The sequence below is a fragment of the Phyllobates terribilis genome, unplaced genomic scaffold (assembly GCF_046119375.1).
Source record: "Phyllobates terribilis strain yellow unplaced genomic scaffold, ASM4611937v1 Scaffold_12__6_contigs__length_324123572, whole genome shotgun sequence".
In the NCBI taxonomy this organism is placed as follows: Eukaryota; Metazoa; Chordata; class Amphibia; order Anura; family Dendrobatidae; genus Phyllobates; species Phyllobates terribilis.
In genome coordinates this window covers 281,950,067-281,977,032 of record NW_027362772.1, presented here as the reverse complement: position 1 = coordinate 281,977,032, position 26,966 = coordinate 281,950,067, and the positions used below count along the sequence as shown (strand labels likewise).

General features: G+C 44.5%; 1 long non-coding RNA gene across 1 annotated transcript in view; it reads left to right on the top strand.

Moving 5' to 3' along the window:
- Positions 1-5,923: 5,923 nt before the first annotated feature.
- Positions 5,924-26,966, top strand: part of LOC141171614 (uncharacterized) — an 80,190-nt gene continuing 59,147 nt past the window's right edge. The window contains exons 1-2 of the long non-coding RNA XR_012252360.1: positions 5,924-6,242; positions 16,918-16,969. This is a non-coding gene — a long non-coding RNA (uncharacterized lncRNA). The remainder of the gene's footprint in view (positions 6,243-16,917; positions 16,970-26,966) is intronic.

Genomic DNA, 26,966 nt, shown 5'->3' with positions numbered 1-26,966 from the left:
GTTCCTGGTTGGAGTGGGAGGGGGGTGGTACATCCCAGTAGTGTAGGGGCAGATAGGGGGAGCAGCCTGGGTAAAGATAGGAGCTCATTGGGTGCTGGTCACCTGAGCTCACACATAGAGGGAGTATATAAGGTGGGCACCATCTTAGATCAGGGTCAGTCTGTCAGAGTGTAACCTGAAGAAAGCAGAGGAGCAGAGAAGCCCCAGAGAGAGTGAGAGTGGAGCAAGAAAGACCCAGAGGGGGAAACAAGAAGGAACTCTGAGAACCCACATACAAACCTAGGGTGAAGAGTTGGCAATAGGGTACCGGATCCCAAACTGGTGGGGGCTTAAGCACACCTCAGCCAGAGACCGGAGGCCGTGGGCAGGATCTGCCACGGCCACCCACCACATCCACCCTGAAGGCAAACCACGTGTAGGGTCAGGGAACCCAAGGCCAAGGGTTTCCCAACAGAAGGCCCGAGGGAGCTGGACCTAGGTGGATCCCTGGTGGGGACGGCCAGAAGAAAGGACAAGAAGGAGGGCTCAGGGACACGCTCCGGACTTGCTTGGGGGTTGGCTGAATCCAGGACCTGGTGGACGCAGCACGGCTCGGGTGTTCACTCAAGGCCGGAGTGACCGGAATATCTGCAGTAAGTAAACACCCTGAACTGCACAACCCGACTCTGTCTTTACTTATCATCTATGCTGCACCACCACAACCCCCATCCTCTGCACCTGACCCCCTGAGGCCATACCCCTCCCGTTGGGGGTTATACTATCTAAAGCTGCACCAACACCATCAGCCTCAGCGGACCCTGCTGCAGCGGCGGCCGTAGTGACCGCAATCCAACGGGTGGCGTAGTCGACATAACGAACTTTGTAACATCTGTAGGACTGCCACATACTCTGAGCTTGACACCCTGGGCACGGACCGGGTCACAGCCACTCGGAGACTACAACCCCCATCTGATCCGGCTCCGGGTATTCCCCTAAAGAATATGGCCCAGGGGGCGCGTCATATATGTATATGTGTGTGTATATAATATAGATGAATATATTGTAAGATGGCCGCCGGACAGGTCCTTGAGGGAAGATATGTATCATCGAGGTTGGTAGCTTCGGTGATGTAAGCCCAGTAAAGCATGCTTCAGCATGTATAGTGCTGAGAGAGTTAATAGGGCGTATCAGGGTCAATTTTACGAGCAGTCATAGAGATGGGAGGGAGTGGGTGCTCACATATCCCCACCCCGGGGAAGTGGTTTGGGAGATAAAATGGAGACCAAGTGTCTCATTCAGGGGATGTGTCTGGAGATGTGTACATCTCCAGTGTGTTGGCGTCTGCTAAGGACTTAAGAACTGGACACTAACCCGAGCTGGCAGACCTGCGATATTGTATGTACTTTTTACTTTGTGTTTCCACTTTGTGCCGGAAAAGGCTATTTTTTTTTGTTTGCTTCCTGAACGGTTTAAGCGGTCTTAATAAACCAACCTGGATATTCCAATGAAATTGCTTCCTGTGCCTACCTCAACCACAGTCGAGTGAGTACAAACCATTCCATTGGTGCTAGAAGCACGGGCACGAATCCTAAGGGGCAGTGTGACTGATGCAGAGATACCACATGCGCTGGGTGAAAGCAACTGCAGGAGTGAAAGCCATGGAGGAGCTGAAAAAGCAACTGATATGGCAGCAGCAGCATCAACAGTGGCAGCAACACATGCGGCAGATGGAACACCTAGCCAAGGCAGTGGGCAGAGGTTCTGTCGCCATATCTAACGGGGGAACTGCAGAAGGCTTATTATATGACCTGGCCTTGCAGGACGCAAAAGAGAACGCCAAATTTAAGACTGAGATCTTAGAGCACTTAGGAGTGACTCTGACTGTCAGGGCACAACGGGTACTCCATTGGGCCTATTGCAGTGACAAACCTCCCCGGTCCCAAATTTTAAATGTCCAACACCTGATCCTAAAGTGGTTACAGCCTGAATCTTCCTCCCCAGCACAGATGGTGGAGAGGGTCATCATGGACAGGTTCATACACGCCCTTCCGAGGCTGGTGCAATCCTGGGTTGCCCAGAGAGATTCCCATAATGCCGATGACCAGGTGGGGCTGGTGGAAAGGTACCAGGCAGTCGAGAGTTCTTTGGGGAAGTAAGGGGTCTTAGCATCTCCATACTGGGGTTCCCAAAGGGGGGTGGACACCCAAAAGAGGGGAACAAGAGCCCCATCTGGGGGGTGTCTAAAAGACCAAGAGGGGTCTGAGTTGCTGCAAAGGCCCCATCCAATAGCGTAATTTGTTGGAGAGGTCATACCCCGGGTCACATAGCTGCCCGTTGTCCCATGACCAACAAGCCAATGGACTGCAGCATAGGACATTGCTGCTCGTATTTTGCATATCCTGCCTGCAGTGCTGTCCCTCAACCAGGTGAGAGACCACAGGCATGCCCCATGTCAGTGAATGGCTTATAAATGACTGGTCTGTTGGACTCAGGGAGTTTGGTAACCCTAGTGAGGGCCACAATTCCTTATCGGCTGATTCCGGGGAAAATAGTGGGCGTCCGCTGTATACATGGGGACCCTAAGGACTACCCTGTGGTGCCGAGTCCCACGAGGTGGGCGTAGTCAAGGACCTATTGCACCCTGTTATAATAGTGTGGGACTTTGCCTTGGTGTGGGACTTGTGGGGGAAAGGGAGAGCGCCAAGTTGTCTGGACAACAGCCAGGTCGCTCCTAAAGAAACCTTGTCGCAGGCCGCAGCTGACGAGTTTCCCTTTTGTGTGCTTGTTGGCGATGAGGATGAGGCAGCATCCCCGGAGGCCAACATCCCTGAGCTGGAGGTGTCCGGGGGAAAACTTTGGAACCGCCCAACTCAGTGACTTAACTCTAAAAGGGGCGTTTGATAATGTGACTGTTCTTAATGGCGTTGCTCAAGAGCCCGGGGCTCACACCCAATAGCCGTAAATGGGTATTACTGTATCGGGTCACCTAGCTCAGAGGGAAGGTAATCGAGCAGTTACTAGTGCCAGGGCTGTACAGATGCAGGGTGTTAGATATGGCCCATGCACATGTGTTAGATGGTCATCTGGGGGTAGAAAAAACCCAGGAAAGGATCCTCCAGAGGTTCTACAGGCTCGGTTTTCACCGAGAGATCGTGAATTATTGTAGGTCCTGTCCTACTTGCCAGCTGACCTCCCCTGTGGCTCACTTCCGTAGCACCTTAGTGCCACTGCCTATCAATCATTGAGGTCCCATTCGATCACATCAACATAGATCTAGTAGGACCCCTGGTCAAGTCCGCCAAAGGACATAAGTATATCCTGGTGGTACTGGACTATGCTACGGAGGCCCTACCACTACGAAATTCCTCCTTCAAGTGTATAGCCCGGGAGTTGGTCCATATCTTTTCCAGGACAGGGTTGCCTAAGGAGATCCTAATGAACCAAGGGACTACATTTATGTCAAGGGTGATAAGAGAGTTGTGCAAAACCCTGCAAATCACACAACTCAGGACCTCCGTCTACCACCCACAGACAGACAGCTTGGTGGAGAGGTTTAATAAAACCTTCAAGGCCATGATGAAGAAGGTCCTATAGAAGGACGGCCGAGACTGGGACTGTCTACTGCCATACCTTCTGTTCTCCATCAGAGAAGTCCCTCAGGCCTCTACTGGATTCTCCCCTTTTGAGCTGTTATATGGCCGACACCCCCGTGAGCTCCTGGAAGGAGTCTACACCCTACAGGGGTATAATAGAACATGTGGCCCACATGCACTGATATGGTGGAGGAGGAGGACAGGAAGTAGAAGAAACCATGAACTTTTGTTGAGTGGGAAGAAGTGCATAGGATTATGTGGTCCAGACTCTTGGCTAGTCAAACTGGGCCTTGTGGAAGACAGGGTGGTGCTGGAAAACTGAAAGCATTATCTGCCATCTAACAGACCAGCTGTTCGCACTGTTCTGGCTTCACGGTTGGTGTCCTGCGCCCCCCTGCAAAGTGGGAAAGAAAGCTAGGTCTCATGGATGAGCGTGTTTGTTGTGCTCCTGCAGCAAGCACAGTTTCCCTTCACCCACGGCCTCAGTCTTTGCGTGTCAGCAGCACGTCCACTTTCCCGTCCCTTATCACACGCCTTGCGCATTTTAAATTAGGTGTATAATATATGCCTGAAAACTTTCCGGTATTAATAGGGATAAATAAATATGTAGCCCTGAAAAGGACTTTCGTTTTTAGGTTGCAGCAGCAGTATACCTATAGAAGGACTGTCAGGCAATAAACCCTGCGTATATGCCTCTAATCAAAACCATCCCTCCTCCACCAGCTATCCCTACATGGAATGCAGGTAACAGTGGTTTTACTAGAGAAAGGACAGTATGTAGCCCTGAAAAGGAATTTTGATTTAATGGTGCAGCAGCGGTATACAGGTTTTGCAATAGCAATTAAACACTGCCTATATGCCTGCTCTAATCTAAGCTCTCCCTCCTACATCAACTCTCCCTGAACTGCTTCCAAAGCAGAGTGTGCCGAGCATCGCGTCACCAGATCTTCAATAAGACCCAATGCAGCCGGCCAATCACAGTAATGCCAGTAGCCAACCTGGCTATGGAATTACTGTGTATAACAGACAATCCCCGCATGTTTATTGGCTAACAGCCGCAAAATATGTGTGGCGGGGACTCGAGCATGGCGCTCGAGTACCCGCGATACTCGATCGAGTAACGAGCATTCCCGAGAATCCGGATGCAGCTCGCTCAGAGCAGCGATATTAATGAAAATCAGGCTCTTTGATTTGTGCTGTTCTCTTATGCTGACACCATTATGGTTTGGATTTTTCCAAAGTATATTTTAGTGACTTGGCTACACATTTTAGGATCAAAGTAGTTCCTTGTTCAGGACAGTGCACCAGTTCAGAAGGTTTTGGATCTGTGGGTTTTGTTAGTTGTGACCCCCATTGATGCCAAGAAGAGGGCTCTGAAATACATCATCATTAGAGATAGATGAGCGTGCTTGGCAGTGCTAGATACTCTATGAAGCATCGGTGTGCTCGATCGAATAGCGAGCAGTACCGAGTATCGCGTGACAGTCGAGTGCTCGGATCCCCGAAAGTGAATTATCTGAGCCGAGAGAGAATATTTTTCCCAGGTTTACCATTTGCTTCCATTATGCTCGCTACTCGAGTTGAGCGCATTCAACATGATCAATTCGAGTACCAAGCACTCGAGCATTTCACTGCTCGATCAACACTAATCATCATAATTGACTGGTAGTTGAGAAAGTACGACACCTATTAATTATTTGAGTCCGCTGGAGGCAGTACAATGCTTGACTATCTTCTACAGTCCCAACGATCCCCGGTTATCAACTATCCTATGGATAGGTGGTAACCTGCTGAGTTGGGACAACTCCTATGATCTTCAATAAATGAGCACATCATGTGCTCCCCATGGTGTAACCACATGGCACCATATTCTCAACTAAAAGCTTTACCTAAACAGTATGCCATTAATTTTTTTTAATGGACTCATATGGAATGTTGATGAGATTGGAAGCATGGATGGGTCATAGAGTTGTCGCATTGGGCACATGGGCATTTTTTGGGCTTTTAATACATTTGCAGGTGCTCTCGGATGTCTATGTGCAAATATGAGAATAAGCAGGCAAAGCCGATGTGTTTTGGGCACCTCACTACGTCTACCCTCCTTACTCTGTTTTTACGTTTTTGCTTTTCTATTTCTGTCTCCCTATCTTCTGCTCTCCCTCCGATCCCAGCCAGTCTGTGACTGTTATAGACTGTGGCATGAGGCAGTTCATTAGAGAGGTGAGAGCAGATGGGTGAGGCTCCGCTCAGGAAGATTAATCATTCTCACCGACACTAAATAGAAGCAGGTTTTGTAGTAAACACAATCTCTCCCTCTCATGAGAGACCGATCCAACCTGTCACATCCACTCTCACTGATCCACGCAATTAACACTTTACTTGGACTGCGATCTGCGGGGGGCCAGAGCCAATAGCGAGAGGATAATATACAAAGGGTGGAAATTTTGTAATTTGTGCCGCCTTCTTCCTTTTTCTCAAAAATAAGCTATTGTAACGCTCTGACATTGAATCTATGAAAGCAATTAAGGCGCCAGGCATCGGTCTTCGAATTTATAAACTCAGAAAGGAAAGGAATAGCCTAAGGGGCAGCTGTGGTGCAAGTGAGTGGGTGGAAGACGAGGCACAATTCTCTTAAAGGGTACCTGTCAGGATGATATTACTACTGAATCTGTAAGTATGACTGTATAGGTCAGAGAACAAAAATAAAAATGCTACCTGCGTTGTAGTAATCCGATGTGCCAGCGCTTAGAAATTGAGCTTTAAAGCTACATGCAAAATAACCTGGAAGTGCATTGGGGCGTGTCCATGGACTCAGTGTATTGTCACTTCCTCAATGCACTTTCACTGTAATTTGCATCTGGTTTCAAAGCTTGATTTCTCAGCACTTGGACATCGGGTTTCAAGACCAGTATCCATTTTATTGTTGTACTAAGATGTACGCAGCCGTACCACTAGTATAAGGAGTAAATAATTTTAACAGATTGGACTTAAAGGGGTTATCCAGGACTATATAGTTTTTTTCACGAACAGGCAGGTAGGCAGGTCGTTGCTAACAACCTGCCTGTTCGGCTTGCCGCCATCTCTCCAGCACAGAGCGATTGCAGACCACTCCTACCGGCATAGCTTCCGCTGACGTCTATCGACAGAGGAGTGGTTTATCCTCCTCTCTGCTCTGTTGACGGAATGGAACTGACTATGCCATCCTGATTGACAGCCGGCTCCCCACTGCCTAACTGCGGGAATCCAGCTGTCAATCGGCATGATGTCATCAGTCACACCCCATCAACAGAGCAGCCCGGAAAAGGAGCAGCTTTGTTGACCTCTCTGAGCCGGTCCAGATAGAACAGGCAGGTGGTTAGCAATGACCTGCCTGTTAGTTTTTGGCTCATAGTAAAAAAATATAGTTCTGGATAAGCTATTTGGCACTAATCGAAAACCTTCAATTTCCTTAAAAAGATGTATATGGCACTCTGACTCTTATATCTCTCATCCTTATCAATTAAATCTGTATTATTCTTTTACTCACATATCGATCTTTTTCACTGATTAGCTGTCACACACTATATGCAATGTGTAGTCTGACGCGCCCCCTGGGCCATGGGGTACTCGGTAGCCGGGCCGGTCGTTGCTTGGGGAGATGTCACAGTGGCGGTGACCCGGTCCGTGGCCCACGGCGGTCAATTAAAGGGGTTTTAAAGAAAAGGATTATAGTTTTTATGTTTAATGTTCGTGACGCCACCTGTGGTATGCGGCTATATGGAGCCGCCGCTGCGGTGCAGATCCTCTGGAGCTGATGGTGACGCAGCAGAGTTGGTTCAGCTCTCCACAGGTAGAGCAAAGCTCCAAGGCATTGCTGTGATGGTGAATGATGAAGTAACTGTGGTGGTGCAGTGTGGTGCAGGGGATGATGGCGCAGCAATAATTCACAGAGACGGTGGGGTGCAGTCTTCAGGGTTTACTCACGATTATCACGTTGCTCCTGGTTACAACTGCAGTTCATAACCACCCACGTCGTCCTGCGTTCACCACGGGAGGGGTTCAGCAATCCCTCAGGTAATTCAAGAGCACTTAATGGGACCCCTTTCTGTGTGCCTTTCTCAGTCGTCTTCCTGCGCTGGCTCTCACCCTCCTGCCCTGTTCCTCGCAAACAGTGTCCCAAGCCGGTAACCTCAGATCTTGGCGGGCAACCTGCAGTTCCCTGGATCCTGTGTGGCTACCTTTTTGGTGATTAATTGGGGCTGTGGCAACTGCACCCTGGAAATGTAGAAGCCTCCGGTTTCTAGATGAATGTTATAATTCTCACTAGTTAGGGGCCGGTCCCCTTCGCGGCCTGATCCTTCCATTCCTGGTAGATTTGGGCATACGGGTGGCCTCCAGCACTTCCCGTACCCCTAGGAACCACTCTTTCCTTCAGTCAGTCTCACCTCCTGGGCCTCTCTCACTCAGGCCCGCTCCTCCTGAGCAGAGCTCCTGCAGAGCTCCTGCTCCTTTCACTGTCCTCCTCTGACAGAACTGCACTCCACTCCCAAGATGGCTTCCCCTTTTTATATCCTTCTTCTCTAGTGCTCCCCTGATCTGCTTCCTCCACCCACACCCACTACATGGTTCCCCCTCTCTTGGTTTCCCCCATTCCAGCCAGGGACAGGGCTCAGCAGCCGAGCAGTGCAACTTGCCCCTCCTGCTGGTCTGGAGTGGTGTAGTGTTGGATTCAGGTGTTTGGGTCCCGGGCAGTACTCCATCCTTACCTGAGAGTGGGATACCACACCTCTGGGTGAGATGCAGTACCTCTGCTGCGACTGAACCCGCAGGGGCGCCACAAGTCCATGTTTTATGGCTTTCTCTCCCTGTTTATGAGTGAGTGGTGAGCAGTGACTTTCTTTTGCTATCCAGATTCATCCCAAAATGGATGCTGCATTCCCTGCCTCTGCTTTTATACAGGCTATGATAGTCTCTCCGGATTGGCTGTGCAATATCATGTGATGTGATAACTGCAAGGCATTATGGATAAACCCTCCACTGTTGCTTGATTTTATGGTATCCTTCACTAGCTGGTGCAATCTTCGGCATTGTGAAAAAATGGAGGTTGGCATTTCATTTATGAGAAGCAAATTTCATATTGTTCAAATTGGTCAAGTAAGGCAAATTTCTAAAAATTTGTCATGAATTCGACTCTTGTTGAATCGATTTTGCTCATCTCTAATCTCTAGAAATATTAATCAGCTTATCTGGTATAGACAATGCTGATGAATGACATCCTAGATAGAAATTTGACAACTGTTAAGAAAACGAATCATTTCACACCTTAGGGTGAGATACAATTTTGACAAAAAAGTATCCTGTTGTCTGATAGTTTTTGTCTTTTTCTGTGGCCATTGGTTCTGCACAGGCTTCTATTTTTCATCAAGGCTGCCTTGGTATCACAAATATATTAGGTACGTGCCATGTTACAAATTATGCATTTTCAATACTAGCCGCAGTTTTAGAGACAGAGGAGACCGACAGAAAAAAAGGGAATATCAGATTAAAAATAATGCTTCAAATTTAGGGATAAATTATTAAAATTTCTATAAAGGGTTTTTCCCTCAAAAAATTGTTATCCCCTATCTATTGGATAGGGAATATTTTGCTAATTGATGAGAGTCTGACTGCTGGGACCTTTGGAGATCCAGGGAATGGGGTTCTGAAATATCAAAAACTGCTCAGCAGCCCCATCCTGAAAGGAATGGAGTTGCACATGCTTGACTTCTACTCCGTACATTGTCTATGGGAATGCCAAGAACTGTACTGTTTTTCCAGCAGTCCCCGAGACAAAGCACGGAGCTGAGCCCGGGCATTCCATCCCTTTCAGTGTTCTCATGGTTCCAAATCCCCAATTTCAAGATTGATGGGGTTCTCAGAGTTCAGACCCCAGCAATCAGAAAGTTGTCCCCTATAATTAGGGTATAACTTCTTTTTTTGGGGAAAGGAAAAACACTTTAAATTTTCAAAACTTTGACCTGCCAGCTATGACAAGTTAAAGAAGCACTCCCATCAAAATTTTTAGGCTTCTACGACTTGCTCCCATGACTCTCCAAACAGTCCAGCCTGTGCTGGAAATTTTGTAATCAGATCCACTTTCTCTCTTTTTCCAATCTGTCTAATCGTTTGCTTTGTTTTCTAACACCGCTTATAAATTCTTGCAGTCTAAGGGGTAATGTTTGTCCTTGTGGAGAGTGACATACCAGTGTATGGAGGCTTTTATAAGTCATGCAATGTTCCTTTGGGAAATTAAATATGTAAATTGCCTCTTCAGAGAGGAAGAGGACTAGAACTCTAGTGCCACCTATTGGAAGTGGCAACCGTAAAAGTCCAATATTGATTCTTTAATGAGACTTGCCATATGATAAAAGCCAAACCAGAATCTCAATTTGCAGACACGTGTTTCGAGGTGTTGCCCCTCCTCAGGGCAAAACATGAGATCTTATAAGCATCCTTCACTAGCATGTCACTTTCCACAAGGAGAAACGTTACCACTTAGACCCTAGTCCAGAGCCTCTCACCTAGTCAAATCAGATCTCCTGCTTTGCACTGATGAGGGGCAACACCCTGAAACACACGTCTGCAAATTGAGATTCTGGTTTGACTTTTATCCTAAGTCATATGGCAAGGCTCATTAAAGAGTCGATATTGACTTTTAGGGCTCACTCACACGAGCATATAACTCGGATGAGTGCAAAGCGAGAAAACATCACATTGCATTCTGACCAATGTTAGTAAATGAGTTAGTGCTCATCTGCGCGTTTTTCCTCAGCTCTAATCGGACTGAGGAAAAAAAATCGCAGCATACTGTGAGTGGATGTGAGAATCAGATCACACTTGCCAGTGGGTGCGAGAAAAAAATTGGATGGCACACGGACTATGCGTGTACTGTCCGATTTTTGTCCACACATCTCAAAGGAAACCCTACATTTTATCAACCAAGTGCAGTAAAAAATCACAACCAGAACCATCAGAATAGAATAGATAGAATAGATTAGATGTCATCTAGAAATTTAATATCACAAGCCTCCTACATATAGTAAACTAGCACCCTTTAGTGCTTTTTATGTGGGACTAAAAGGTGTTTAGCCTTATAAAACATATTAAATAAATAATTTTAAAAAATGACATGGGGTCCCCCCTATTTTTAATAACCAGGGAAAGGGAAAGTAGACAACTGCTGGCTTATATTATCAGGCTGGGAAGGGTAAGATAACCATGGACCTTTCCAGCCTATTATCAGCTCACAGCTGTCTGCTTTGCGTTTGCTGGTTGTAAAAAAAAAAAATGGGGGGACCCTAAAAAAAATGATGTGGAGTCCCCCTCATTTTTGATAAACCAGCAAAGCTGGAAGCTGTGAGCTGATATTAATAGGCTGGGAATGTCCATGGTTATCTGGCCTTTCCCAGCCTAAAAATACCAGCTCGCAGCCACCCCAGAATTGGCACATCCATTAGATGGCAATTTGCCTGATTCTTCCCAATTGCCCTGGTTCAGTGACAGTCGGGTTAATGGTTTATGGTGTTGATGTCAGCTAGCATCACGCCCAGGGGTTAGTAATGGAGAGGAGCCTATCAGACACCCCCATTACTAACCCAGTAATCAAAAATAAAAACACACACAGAAAAAATAGTTTATTTTAAAAAACACTCCACTATACCTCGTTCACCAATTTATTATAAAAAAAAAAACATGAAGATCCAACGTAGTACACCATGAATTCAAAGTAGTCCAAAAATGGGAACCTGAAAGACCTAAAAAGAGAGAGGTAAATAAATAAAAACAAGAAACAGTCCCTCATTCACCAATTTATTATTTAAGAAAAATCCCCGGAGCTCCAATGTAATCCATAGGGTTCCCACGATGTCCAGCGATTCAGCACTGCAACCTATGGAGAGTCGTGTTGAGATAAACACTTCATAGGTCACTCCCGGTCATGTCTCACGAGCGATGACGTCAGTAACGTCACCGCTCGTGAGACATGAATGGGAGTGACCCAAGATTGCAGTACTGAATCAGAGCCGCCGGCTCCCGCGAGACCCACCGCCTCTGAACAACGGTGACATCTGTAACTACACCGCCCATCAGAGTCGCCGATGACTGGTACTTTATCAATTTAAAACTTTGTTCATTTTGGGTTAAGGGGTCCAGTAGGCGGTTCTATGCAGTTATTGATAGGGTTTTATTTAATTAAACCTTTCCTCACTCTGAACTTAAGAATCCAGTTCAGGAATTGAGAAAGTTGTAATTAAATTAAAGAAAACTATCAATAACCAAGTAGGTCCACCCACCAGACTCCTATGTCTATATACACAGTTATACAGGGTGAGATGTTGATCTCTGATTAGCACAGCCCATTGGACTCCTAAATTAAATCCCACTTATTAAACCTGACAGGGCACACCTATGAAGTGAAGACCATTTCTGGTGACTACCTCTTGAAGCTCATCAAGAAAATGCCAAGAGTGTGCAAAGCAGTCATCAAAGCAAAAGGTGGCTACTTTGAAGAACCTAGAATATAAGACATATTTTCAGTTGTTTCACACTTTTTTGTTAAGTATATAATTCCACATGTGTTAATTCATAGTTTTGATGCCTTCAGTGTGAATGTACAATTTTCATAGTCATGAAAATACAGAAAAATCTTTAAATGAGAAGGTGTGTCCAAACTTTTCGTCTGTACTGTATATATATATATATATATATATATATATATATATATACAAAAAAACATTATATATAAATATGTTTTTATTTATATATATATATATATATATATATATATATATACACACACACAAAAAAACAGAAAGGAAAGATCAGCAATATACTGCAGGATGGGGTTGTATATACAGGGCAGAAAAAGGAGAGAACTATTTCCGGATTGACTTTATATAGAGGTGAGAGGAAGGAGAGATCTCCTGTGGGATGGGCTATATACAGAGGGCTCAGAGGAAAGATATACTGCAGGATGGACTTTATAGAGGGACTGAGAGGATAGTCTACAGGATGGCTCTATATACAGGGCATGAGATCAGTTGAGCTGAGTTTGTAGCCTGCAGCTGAGATGTGAAATTCAAAATGCCGCTCTATTAATGCATATGATAGAGGATTACCTTTTGCCACATGCATCAATACAGCGATATTTATAGTTTAACATTAATGATTTGTCAGCAGCAGTAAACAAACATAACTCTGCACTGCTGTTGTTGAGGAGTGCAGGAGAGTTGAGCTCTGCTACAACCAGCTATTGATATAAAATCACATAGGCTGCTATACTGATGCAGATATATGTAGATCTAAATGCGGGAAACAGAGCACACAATAGGGTGATACCCTATGGGGGGAGAGTAGGAGAGTGCTGGTTACACTCACCTGATGGAGTTGTGACAGGCACAACTCTTATGAAGGCATGAAGAAAACCAGCTGCTGCTGCCCCGTGGCTGGAAGATGAATCCTCCAGGAGATATTGGATCCAGTTGGATAAACACGTAGGTGGGCTGCGCTGCTGAAGTGAATCAATTCTTCAGAGATGATGATGATGAAAAAGGCTTTTTATTAACAACGCGTTTCAACGCCGTACCCAGGGGCGGACACAGACTGTAGTGGGCCCCTGTGCAAGAAATTTTGGGGGGGCCCCCCTGCCCTTCATAAGGCAACAAAGTTATGTAAACATAACCCCCCATGTGCATCTCTCACCCCCCCATGTGCAGCTCTCATCCCACCCATGTGCAGCTCTCATCCCACCCATGTGCATCTCTCATCCCCCCCATGTGCATCTCCCATCCCCCCCATGTGCATCTCCCATCCCCCCCATGTGCATCTCTCATCTCCCCCATGTGCATCTCTCATCCCCCCCATGTGCATCTCTCATCCCCCCCATGTGCATCTCTCATCCCCCCCATGTGCATCTCTCATCCCCCCCATGTGCATCTCTCATCCCCCCCATGTGCATCTCTCATCCCCCCCATGTGCATCTCTCACCCCCCCATGTGCATCTCTCACCCCCACCATGTGCATCTCTGATTCCCCCCACTCCTAGTTAATTAATTGTATTTAAAAAAAATAAAACTTGTTATACTTACCCCCATGCAATCCCTGCAGAATCCTGGCGCTCGTCCACATCGCTGCCACCAGGTTCTCCTGACGTTCGGTCATGTGACGGCGCCACATACATAGCCATCAGCTTTTGTTTTGGCCAAAAGATTTTTAAAGCCGCCACCACGATAAGGTAGACTCTTCTGGGCGGGCCCTACTCTAACCTATTAAAATTTTCTTAAAATATCCAATACTCTTTTTAGATATATTTTTATTTAGTTTTCTTTAAGGGAATGTGTCATATACATTTTTTTTTAAATGACCAATAATACCACATACAGGGAATACCGCCACACCATGACCAGACCACATATTACCACAACATAGTGACCGAATAATACCACACAGAAGGGAGAAAAACTGCCACACCATGGCCAGACCACATATTACCACTACATTACTAATATTACCACCACATTACTAATATTACCATAAGTGTCATTATACACGGGAGCTCTATACATGGTATGTATAACGTAAGTGTCCAGGTAATCTAGTGATCACCAGTGAAATTATACACAGGAGCTCTGTATATAGTGTCAGTGTACAGGTAATACAGTGATCACCAGTGACATTATACACAGGAGCTCTGTATATAGTGTACAGGTAATACAGGGATCACCAGTGACATTATACACAGGAGCTCTGTATATAGTGTCAGTGTACAGGTAATACAGTGATCACCAGTGAAATTATACACAGGAGCTCTGTATATAGTGTCAGTGTACAGGTAATACAGTGATCACCAGTGACATTATACACAGTGTATATGTAATAGACTGACTCACCGGTGACGTCTCTAGGTGAAGTCCTTCATCTTCGCTTTTCTCCTTCATCCAGCACAGACCGCCATCACGTCTTCCAGCCAGGACTCGTCTCTGCATAAAATAACACAGTTATCTAGAGCACATTCCCCAACTTCTACATTACGCAGCTGAATACAGACGTGCATCCACCATCAATATATGGTTAGTTATTATGCAACCTACCATTCCAAATATAAATTGTAATCCACCACTGTGCCCCCATTAACTGTAAATAGGCACTTAATATATAATTTAATTAGAACCTCTACTCTTTCCGCCAATTTGTTACCAGTCACACTCCTGCATCCGCAACGCCCCCTACTCTATACTTCCTGCTCCCCGCATTCAATATTTACATGCACCCCCTGCCCCAATTCATTATATCATGTCCGTGCTCTCCCCACCCCATCATCATTTATCATTTACTCTCCCCCACCCCACATTCGTTATGTGCAGCTCATTATCCCCCTACTCCCAATTCCCCCATGTGCAGCTCTCAAACCCCCCCATGTGCAGCTCTCATCCCCCCCATGTGCACATCTCTCACCCCCTCCCCCACATGTGCCCCTCTCTCATCCCCTCCCCCACATGTGCCCCTCTCTCATCCCCCTCCCCCACATGTGCCCCTCTCGTCCCCCTCCCCCACATGTGCCCCTCTCTCATCCCCCTCCCCCACATGTGCCCCTCTCTCATCCCCCTCCACCACATGTGCACCTCTCTCATCCCCCTCCACCACATGTGCACCTCTCTCACCCCCCCCACATGTGCATCTCCCATCTCCCCCCCCACACATGTGCATCTCCCATCTCCCCCCCACCACATGTGCATCTCCCACCCCCCCCACACACATGTGCATCTCCCATCTCCCCCCACCACACATGTGCATCTCCCATCTCCCCCCCACACATGTGCATCTCCCATCTCCCCCCCCACACATGTGCATCTCCCATCCCCCCCCACACATGTGCATCTCCCATCTCCCCCCCCACACATGTGCATCTCCCATCTCCCCCCACACACACATGTGCATCTCCCATCTCCCCCACACACACATGTGCATCTCCCATCTCCTCCCACACACACATGTGCATCTCCCATCTCCCCCCCACACACATGTGCATCTCCCATCTCCCCCCCCCACACACATGTGCATCTCCCATCTCCCCCCCCACACACACACATACACACACACACACACACACACACACATGTTCATCTCCCATCTCTCCACTCCTAGTTAATTGTATTTTAAAAAAAATAAAACTTGTTATACTTACCCCCATGCGATCCCTGCAGAATCCTGGCGCTCGTCCAAATCGCTGACAGCAGGTTCTCCTGACTTCCGGCCATGTGACGGCACCGTCACATGACCGGAAGTCAGGGGAATCATGAAGGTGCTGCCGCAGCAGCGCAGCGCTGAAATGTCCCGGACCCGGCGCATAGCATGGGGCCGGGGGCCCCAGGAGGAGAGAGACGCACAAGAGGGGGGCCCCCGAGGGGGCCCCTACCGGCCGGGCCCCATACTGGAGTCAGGGCAGTCATGCCCTGATGGCGGCCCTGCTGGAGGCTGGAGGGGCCCCCTCTCCCTCGGGGCCCCCGTTCAATGAACCGGCTGCACGGGCGGTAGTTCCGCCCCTGGCCGTACCGGTGTCTTTTTCAAGTAAACCAAATGTTTGGTTGGTTTTTTTACTTCATCCTCATCATCTCTGAAGAATTGATTCACTTCAGCAGCGCAGCCCACCTACGTGTTTATCTAACTGGATCCAATACCGATGCAGATGGCAGAAGATAGACTTGGTCAGGCAGGGTATTGCACAGAAGCAGAGCGTTCACAGAAGCATAAGGTGAATTCTACACTTAGATTAGCTTGATGATATCTCACAGAGGTGGTACCAGTCAGAATCAAACAGGAGAGGGGGCACTGAGAAGCAAGTGTTTCTGGGAAACTTAGTTTTAGGTCCCTCCATTCAGCTATGTGTAGTTGGGTGCCCAAAGGGCAGATAGAAATGAAGAAAGAAAGTTTATGTTCGGCGTAGTCTGTATACTAACTAAGGGAGAAAGATTTAGGGGAGGTTATGCACTAATTAACATCATTTTTTGAAACCTTTAAAGGGTTATACCGGCTAAGCTGACTACCGTATCAGTAGGTTAATGGGTCCAGTGACGTCACATCTACATATGCATGCTTTGATGCATACGCAATCAGCAGGTATTTTGCACCTGTCCTATCCTACTGAATGGGACAAGTGCATAATATTGGCCAATCGCTCATGTCTCCTGGCAGGTATCCGTATTTGTGACATCACCGATAGAGGAAGTGACTGGAAAAACTAACTTCTAACTTGGAAAAAGACTGATACATTGTTACGTAGGCACATATAGCATAAACAACGCCTAACAACTTTTTCCTTTTTTTTTTCCAGTGCTGACCATATTGTGCCATTAATCTCTGCCTATCGGGGACCAGGTGGAAAGGTAAGGAAGGACACATTTATGGGAGATGATCTATATAATATAGTTGTAGATGGAGTAACTTAGCTTTGTATGTAGCCTTCCTCCATAAGGTCTTCTAGTGATCATCAGAGAAAAAAAAATGAAGCAAGAAAAAGAAATCCTTCCTTTTTACCACGCCATTAGGCATAGCGATTACTATTCATCAGGTTGCTGCGCTAATGCACTTTTACACAGACACACGTCTTGATCTCCAATTTCATCCTCAGATGTCTTTAGCATGGCTTTTAGAGCATAGGATTCCACAATTTGTCTGATTATAATCCATTATTGATCTACATGGGAAATCCATCAGAAAATTGGGGATTGTGTATTTTTTTTTTCGGAATTTGGAATTACAGAATGGCAACATCATGGAATAATTGCATGGAAACATTTCCAAAACCAAGAAATCATGAATAGCTAGGTAGTAAATTCTCCCCATCGTGGGGGATCTATTAGATGAATAATATTTATTGCATGTTTCTTTTCTTATTTTCAAGCATTTGCTCTTTTTTGATCATTTTTTTACCCTTTTTTTTGGGGAAAGGCTCCATAAAATTTTTCAAATCTATAGAAACAAAAAACAAAAAAATGTACATTGTTGCCACAACATTTAACCATGAAAGTCTTAATTCTCTTATTGCAATGGATACGTACAACAGGGGAAAAACTCTAGTTCTGGTTCTTTGCGGTAGCAGATTGGTCCTCACCCTACTTGAATGAAAAATGCAAAAATACCGAAATGACTCGGGTCACAAATATTTTCCACTCTTTTATAAATGTAAATAAAGAAGGATTTGTACAATCTTTAACAATGAACAGTGATGATCTACTAATTGTATAGAATTTTGAGGATAAAACGTATCAAGTTGTCCAAAAGGTCCAACTTTGCGCCATAATATTCATATAACTACCCCGTCCTTCTATTCTCTTTCTTTACTTTTCATCTCATCTTTTCTTATTTTTCTTCTTTTCTTCATTTCAAAGCCTTAAAATGAACATGAACCATTCATGGACCAGGGGAGGAGTCCTGAGGAGATAATTTGCATATTCCCACTGCATTTTGGGGTAAGTGAAGAGTCTCCGCGAGCTCAAAGAACACTGGATTTTGGCTGTTGGAGCTGAAAAGAGGACATCGGTAAACCGCGCGCCTGCCGGCGCGCGCATTTTGAAGCTTTTTTTTAAGCTTTTTTCACTGTTTTCAGAACATTAACAGTAAGAACATGGAAGAGTCCAGGAGCCATTTGGTGAGCTGCATATCCTGCTACATGTTCACAGACTTGCCAGTGGAAAAGCCAGACTTCACATGCCAGAAATGCAAGCTTGTGTCCCTGTTGGAGGAAAAGTTGCGAAATCTAGAAGAGAGGTTAACTACCTTGAAAATCATTAAGGAAGGTGAAGAGTTCTTAGACAGAGCAGAATTATCTCTTCATGATTCAGAAAGAGAAGAAATTCTCTCTGCACCTGACGAAACAGAGGAATGGAAGCATGTGACCCACAGAAGCAGGAGGATCGAGAGGCAGTCAGCACCCATACTGCTCAGGAACCAGTACCAGGCTCTCACGCAGGAGAACCATGAAGAAATACAGCAAGATAAGACTTTGCCAGCAATGAATAACCTTGTAAGCCCTCAGAATCCTCCTGGATGGAGAAAGAAGAATGTTGTGAAGAAAAAACGGAGAGTGGTGGTCATGGGGGATTCCCTGTTAAGAGGAACAGAGGCCGCTATCTGCAGACCAGACATAACCTCAAGAGAAATGTGCTGTCTTCCAGGAGCAAAAATTAAAGATGTGTCTGACAGGATATCAAGACTCTTCAGACCTACAGATCACTACCCATTCCTGCTAATACATGTGGGGACAAATGACACCGCAAGAAAGGACCTGGAAACCATCTGCAGTGACTTTGAAGACTTAGGCAAGAAAGTGAAAGAATTGGGAGCGCAGGTGGTCTTCTCATCCATCCTCCCAGTGGATGGCCATGGAACAATGAGGTGGAATAAGATTCTACAGGTGAACAACTGGCTACGTCGATGGTGCCGTCAACAAGGATTTGGATTTCTGGATCACGGAATGAATTACCTATACGATGGACTACTTGCTAGAGATGGGGTGCACCTTACGAAGACTGGAAAACATGTATTTGGAAGTCGCCTTGCTACACTCATCAGGAGAGCTTTAAACTAGAACAATGTGGGAAGGGAAGCAAAAGGCCAGAAAAAGCCATACAGCTGACAAATACTATTGAGATCTCTGCTACTGGAAGTGGAAAGGAAGAACAAAGACAAAAAAATCTAAATAATAAAAATATGGGAGGAAGAGAAACCAATCACAAACTAAAATGTTTTTATACAAATGCACAAAGCATGGGCAACAAACAAGGAGAATTGGAAGTACTAACGCAGGAAAAGAAATATGATGTCATTGGAATCACTGAAACTTGGTGGGACGATACACATGATTGGAATAAAAGGCTAAAAGGATACAACTTATTTGCAAGAAACAGACTTGATAAACGAGGAGGAGGTGTTGCATTGTATGTTAGAAAAGCGTATATCTGCACAGAGATTGAAGCTTCAGAGACTGGGAGTTCTGTGGAAACTGTTTGGGTAAGAATACAAGGAGAGAACAACGGAAAGGACACCATTGTAGGCATTTACTACAGGCCACCTGGGCAAGCTGAAGATATGGATGAACTCTTTATGTATCAAATGACCAAGTTCTCCAAAAAATATGACGTAGTGGTCATGGGAGATTTCAACTATCCAGACATTTGTTGGGAATCTCTCTCAAGTAAAACTAACAGGTCAAGCAAATTCTTATCCTCTCTTGCTGACAACTTTATCTTCCAAAAGGTAGGGGAGAAAACAAGGGGATCTGCTACTTTGGATCTAATTCTTATAAACAGGGAGGAAATGGTTGAGGAGGTAAAGGTGGCTGGGACCCTAGGAGGCAGCGATCATGCTATTATAGAATTTTGGATAACTAGAGGAGGAAGACATGTGAAGACTCAAACTTCAAGGTTAGATTTTAGAAAGGCAGATTTTAAGAGACTCAGAAAGAGAATAGGAGGGATCCAATGGCTGGATGTCCTTAAGGACAAAAATGTCCAGGAAGGATGGGAAATTTTTAAAAATGAGATTCTCAAAGCACAATCGTTAACAATCCCGAAAAGTAGGAAGAATGGGAAGCATTTAAGGAAACCAGGATGGATGAACACAGAACTTAAACACATGCTAAAAAGAAAGAAAGAAATGTTTATTAAATGGAAAGAGGGAGGCATATCTAAAGAAGATTATAATGCAGTCTGCAGATCCTGCAGGGCACGTATCAGGTTAGCTAAAGCTGACAATGAATTAAGGCTTGCAAGAGATGTCAAAAGCAATAAAAAAGGATTTTGGGGGTATGTCAAAAGTAAAAGAAAAGTCAAAGATGCTATAGGATTTTTACAGGATGAAAATGGAGAAATGGTAAGAGAGGATGTTGAGAAGGCCGAACTTTTTAATTCCTATTTTGCATCTGTTTTCTCTCAGAAAGAAAATGTAACATCAACTGATCTTCACTGTCCTTTTAAAGGAATAGAGGAATCCAAGTTATCAGTAAACAGAAAGATTGTGAGGGAATATTTAGCTAACATAAATGAGTTCAAGTCTCCAGGTCCAGATGAATTACACCACAGAGTACTGAAGGAGATTGTAGAAGAATTTTAGAACCACTCTCCATAATCTTTGAAAATTCTTGGAGAACAGGAGAAGTCCCAGAAGACTGGAGAAGAGCAAATGTTGTTCCTATCTTCAAAAAGGGGAAGAAGGTGGACCCAGGGAACTATAGGCCGGTGAGTCTGACTTCTATACCAGGAAAGATCTTTGAACAAATTATTAAACAACATGTATGTAAGTACATGGATAAGAATGAAGTGATTAACCAGAGTCAGCATGGGTTTGTAACTAACAAGTCATGTCAGACTAACTTAATTTCCTTCTATGACAGAATCACTGACTGGGTGGATCAGGGAAATGCTGTAGATATAGTATATCTTGACTTCAGCAAAGCATTTGACAAAGTATCTCACATCATCCTTATTGAAAAAATGACCAAGTATGCAATGGACCAGGCAACTGTTAGGTGGATTCATAACTGGCTTAGTGATCGGACTCAAAGGGTGGTTGTAAATGGCTTCACATCCAGCTGGATGAATGTCTCAAGTGGGGTACCACAGGGCTCCGTCCTGGGACCTGTATTGTTCAACATCTTTATCAATGATTTAGATGAAGGAATTGAGGGTAAACTGATTAAATTTGCTGATGACACAAAGCTAGGAGGGATAGCTAATACTAGAGAAGAGAGAGAGAGGATTCAAAAAGACCTAAATAAACTGGAGCAGTGGGCAGCAACCAACAGAATGGTTTTTAACAGGGAAAAATGCAAAGTACTACATCTGGGCAATAAAAATGAAAAAAGCATATACAGAATGGGAGGAATAGAGCTAAGCAACAGTACATGTGAAAAAGACTTAGGTATACTAATAGATCATAGACTGAACATGAGTCAACAGTGTGATGCAGCAGCAAAAAAGGCAAATACAATTCTGGGATGTATTAACAGAAGCATACAGTCTAGATCACGTGAAGTCATTATCGGTCTTTACTCCTCTTTGGTCAGACCTCATCTGGAATACTGTGTACAGTTTTGGGCACCACATTTTAAAAAAGACATAGACAAACTGGAGCAAGTTCAGAGAAGAGCGACCAGAATGGTGACTGGTCTGCAAACCATGTCCTATGAGGAACGGTTGCAGGATTTGGGAATGTTTAGCTTGCAAAAAAGAAGACTGAGAGGAGACTTAATAGCTGTCTACAAATATGTCAAGGGCTGTCACATTGTAGAAGGATCATCTTTATTCTCATTTGCACAAGGAAAGACTAGAAGCAATGGGATGAAACTAAATGGGAGGAGACACAGATTAGATATTAGAAAAAACTTTTTGACAGTTAGGGTGATTAATGAGTGGAACAGGCTGCCACGAGAGGTGGTGAGTTCCCCTTCAATGGACGTCTTCAAACAGAGGCTGGACAGACATCTGTCTGAGATGATCTAGTGAATCCTGCTTTGAGCAGGGGGTTGGACCAGATGACCCAGGAGGTCCCTTCCAACTCTACCATTCTATGATTCTATGATTCTATGATTCATTCGTTCATTATTGAAAGATCAAGAGAATAAATGTCCAGTGTGCATAAAGGTAAAGATCCGTGTTCGAAGTTCAGCACTTTACACTTCAGGTTCCTTTAACTCTAGTCAATTCGTCATGTTTCCTATTGCAATTTTACCTTTCTTTAGAGATGAAACATGGCATGGATAGCATCATCCATCTGAGCAATATTAGGTTGGATGTGTTAAAATGGCCTTATGGTGATGTGAGTGAATGCGTTATGTTTGTCCCTTCACTATAATGCCGAAAATATATCTCCCTTAAATATAGGATTGATGCAAACACCAATATTCATCACTGATCACTAGCTCCAAAGTGTCTCAGACAAGCCCTTTGAACAGAGAATTTTTTTGCCTCAGAAGTGTACTTTTCTACCTCTGAGTAAACTAATCCCAGTCTTAGTGGCCGGTTCCCAGAGCAGATCTCTGCTGTAATAACATGGTCACTGCAGTAGGTCCCTACTTCAATGAAAGTTGAAGTTTCAGCTCTCTCTCACTTCACCAGTTATAATTAATCCCATATGTTCAATGTGAGGGCGATATGTCCTTTCTCTGGGGATGTCTTTATGAATTTTAATTTTTCTCTACGACAGATGTTTTTTTTTTTTTTAACTCCCGATCATTCATCTGCAGCTTAAACACTTTTTATGCATAAAAGGGGCTAGAACTTCAGTGGCTACAAACACGATAAAAGCAATAAGTAAACCTTTTTCTAATCAATAGTATGTACGATGGTGTGGAAGAGTATTATAAAAGTGATTACATATAGGGGGATAAAAATGTGAAAAAAATAAGTACAATTTTTGGGGGTATGAAATAGTGCTGGCAACATTTTTTTTATTATTTTTTTTATTTAATATACAAGTATTTTGAGCTAAAAATAATTTTTGCAATTCAGCTTCGTTAAAAAGCTTGCACCGTTTGGCTTTTATAGACTCTTTATTTCTGTCACGCAAGGTGTGGGAAAGACTTAGTGCAACACAGAGGGAAGAGGGAAAGGGAGCCCAGACACTAGGGAAAGGGAGAAGTGGAGACCTCCTAGTCTGATCTAGTGTCACCCTGTCTCAACTGCCGTCCCTATATTGGCTCTTCACCAATCGCCACACGCGTGCCTTGCCCTGACTTTCCCTTGTGTATGGCTACGGCTAGGGATGGGAGGAGATGATCACTGGTCGATCTCCACTAAACTCTAGAGACAACAAGGGTAGACAAACAGGGGAGAAATGCTTAGCTTTAGACGACTCCAAACAAATGCGCACACGGCCTCAAGCTCCAGAGAGGACAAAGTACTTCTCTTGCTAAAGCCTCACAAGTAGTAATGAATATCGCCGACACCTCCCTCTCAGATACTCCAGGTATTAATACACTCAGACCAGGGAGCTAATTAGCCAGAGGGAGGTAGCCGCTGGGTCCTAGAGACAGCCAGCCTCTAAGATGATGTCAGTAATGCCAAACGTAGAGATCTCCTGCAACCTACTGCAGGGCGACTGTCTGTCACCTCTGACACACCCGTGACAATTTCCCTGAACATTCAACTTTGATGTGGTCTGTGGTCATAATCCAGCTGAGAGGAGCCCAAAATAGATAGAGAAAAGAGTTAGAAACTCTTCGTTGGACCATCAGAATAAGCTTAATGATGGATTCTTGGTTAACTCAAGCATCAACTAGCTTTTGCAGGCTCTTAATTTTTCGGCACAATCAACTTTGATGTGGTCTGTGGTCATAAATCAGCTGAAAAAGCCTAAACAATAGAGAGAGAAAAGAAGTAGAAACCCCTGCATTGGACCATCAGAATAAGCTCACTGATCGATTCTCTGTTAACTCAATCTGCAGCCAGCAATGTAAAATGCAGCACAAAGATTATGGAAGGCAAATGATGCAAAATTGATAATGAAACCCAATTACAAAAATGATTTATAGCTAAGGGTGCTTTCACATTGCGTTCTGTGTCCCCGTCGGGGCACACGGCCTAAAATACCCTTCAAAACGGGGTCCGGACGTATGTTGTGACAGGGGCCATAGACCGCAATGATGACGGCAAAGCGCACGTTCGGACGTAGGCTGCTGCGTCTGAGTGTCCGCCTCCTGTGGGCGTACACTCCTGAAAAAAGTGCACCATTGCGGTCTATGGCCCCTGTCACAGCATATGTCTGGACCCCATTTTGAGACACAGAATGCAATGTGAAAGCACAGAAACATAAAAAAAACCTTTCTAATATATATTTTTTTCTTATATTACAACACATTATAACTGTCTATTAGATCCTTGGGGGACATTCCAGTGTTTGCCATGGGGCCCAGAAATTTCTACTCATGCACCTAAATATATCTAAAGTGGGAAATTGAATTAATATTAAAAATGCAATATGGGATGTTTTATGACATCACTATGGGGGAGATTTATTAAGAGATGTGTGCCAAAACCATGGCAGAAAAAAATATATTTTTGGTGCCTGTTTTGCACAAAAATGTGCTACTTTTTATTAAGAGAGTGGTGCTTGGTTGCAAGGTGGATCCACACAATCATAGTAATTTACGCCAGAACCTGCTTATAGCCAGCGTAGATTTGCTTTTCTGGAGCCAATTCAGGAAAACATGACAAATTTATTAGGTCTTTAAAAAAAATTACCATATTTCACATCGGTAGATTCGGCGCACAAATGTGCCATAAACGATGGCTAAACCTCCTATCTGCTTCACTGTAGGTGAAATAGTAGAGATGAAGAAATCTCCTGGAATTTTTAATTCAGGCAGATTTTCTCTATTCGGCCAGTAGATTCGATTTCGGTTCCAATCGAAAAATGAAAAGACCCCAAAGCATAAAAACAAAACGTAAGGGAGTGAAAGGATTGTAATAATAAAATACATTATACTCGCCTGTCCTGGGACCATATCTCTTCTGATTGCCACTGCTGCTGTAGTTCCTCTTCGGTTCTTCCAGCACTTTTGCTTTCTGCGACGCCTTTATCAACCGCAAAAGAATAATCACGCTAAAAGGGAGCCCCCCAAAAAAAAAATTGAGGAGCGTAAAAAAGATGAGGGCTTAGGACAGGTGAATACAATGTATTTTATTATTTTATCTCCTTTTTGGCACTCAAAACAATACAGCAAAATTACTGTCGATTGACCACCATGTTGTCACGGGTGTGTCAGGTGTGACAGACAGTCGCTCTGGATCCGGCTGTAGAAGGTCACTGTGCTTGGCATTGCAGACGCCTTCTTGATTTCTTCATCTCTGTAGTAGTTATATTCTTCTTCCTTTAGGACCCCGCAGCGACCTTCACCTTCTGCTGCTGATTGACACGCCTTTGCTGGGTAGTTAAATAGTCTCAGTTTCTCCAGAGAGGCGCCGTTGATAGTTCTATATACCTCTGTGTTGGCTTGGAGCACTAGCAGTTGGCTAGTTTCTTCTTGGACTTCCCTTGGAGGATAGTTGGCGTGATCTCTCTGGTGTCTGATCAAGCTAAGCGTATCCCCTTTGTTTGTCTACCTTGTTGTCTTTAGGTTGTAGTGGAGCTTGACTAGTGCTCACCCCGTCCCCTCCATACCCCCTTACCCAGGGCCTAGCTCTAGGGACATTCAGGAATTAGGTTCCTGCTCGGCGATAGGTGCAGAACCTATATAGGGACGATAGGGAAGGCAGGGTGATATTAGATCTGCCTAGGGGTCTCCACTCCCCCTTTCCCAAGTGTTTGGGTTTCCTCCCCCTCTTTCCTTCGTGTTGCACTTAGTCTTTCTCTCACCTTGCGTGACACATGTTGCTAGATTAGAGGAAATTGAATTCCAAAAATTTTGCCCAAATTTTGGGCAAATTTATTTTGAATTTCAGTTTTTTGCGGATCGATTTGTTCATCTCTATGAAGCAGATTATTATTTATATGATAAATTACCGTCCGGCAGGAACGTTTTTCATTTCTCCTTTATGGTAAAGGTCGTAATGACAGTAAACTTTGCAGTAACCACATAGGTATGTTGCACTCTTTTGTAACTTTTCTCTCCTTGAGTCATTTCGTTGTTATATGTCCTCCCACTTTCATCTACCCCCCTACCTTTCCACGTCTGCCTGTGCCGGTGCGGGACATAGTTGTCACCTGTCACCGGTGCACTAACAAGTCGCGTTATTACAGTTAATAACCATTTCAACATCATGGGGCTCGCAGACTGGATGACGCGGTGACATGTGGCATCTCTGTGTCACCTGGAGGGATCAATCTGCTCTGATTTATCCAAAATAGAGACCAAGGTCAGACCTGAGCCTGCAGGACAGACGCAGATTATTGCATGTTAAAGGGATACGCCTGAAGCTTTTTTTTTACTTCCCGTAGGGAGAAATCTGTAATTTTTTTATTCTTTGCAAATAGTAAAAATCCCATAAAAAATAAAAACCTCAAATATCATACAACAGGCTAAACGGCTTCGACTGACAGCTCTATTATCTCACGTTGATGCTACTTACATACACTTTGGGTTCTCATTACGTTTTATTGTATAGTCGTCGCCTTTATTCTAAATTTATGGCTTAATATAATGGTTCCCTATTGTGCCCTATAATGCTTCATAGATCCTGTCATATGATGCCGTATTTCTATTGTTTCTTAAAATCCTCCCAAACATTATTTGCTTTATGAAACCTGTAGATTTGACTCCTTTTGCAAAAAAAAAATATATATTTTTTTTTTTTTTGAGAAAAACCTATGAGTGTGGTCTAGCATGACACCTAGTGGCCATGGGAGGTGTTTTTTTTGTTTGTTTGTTTTTCTGCAAATTTTGGA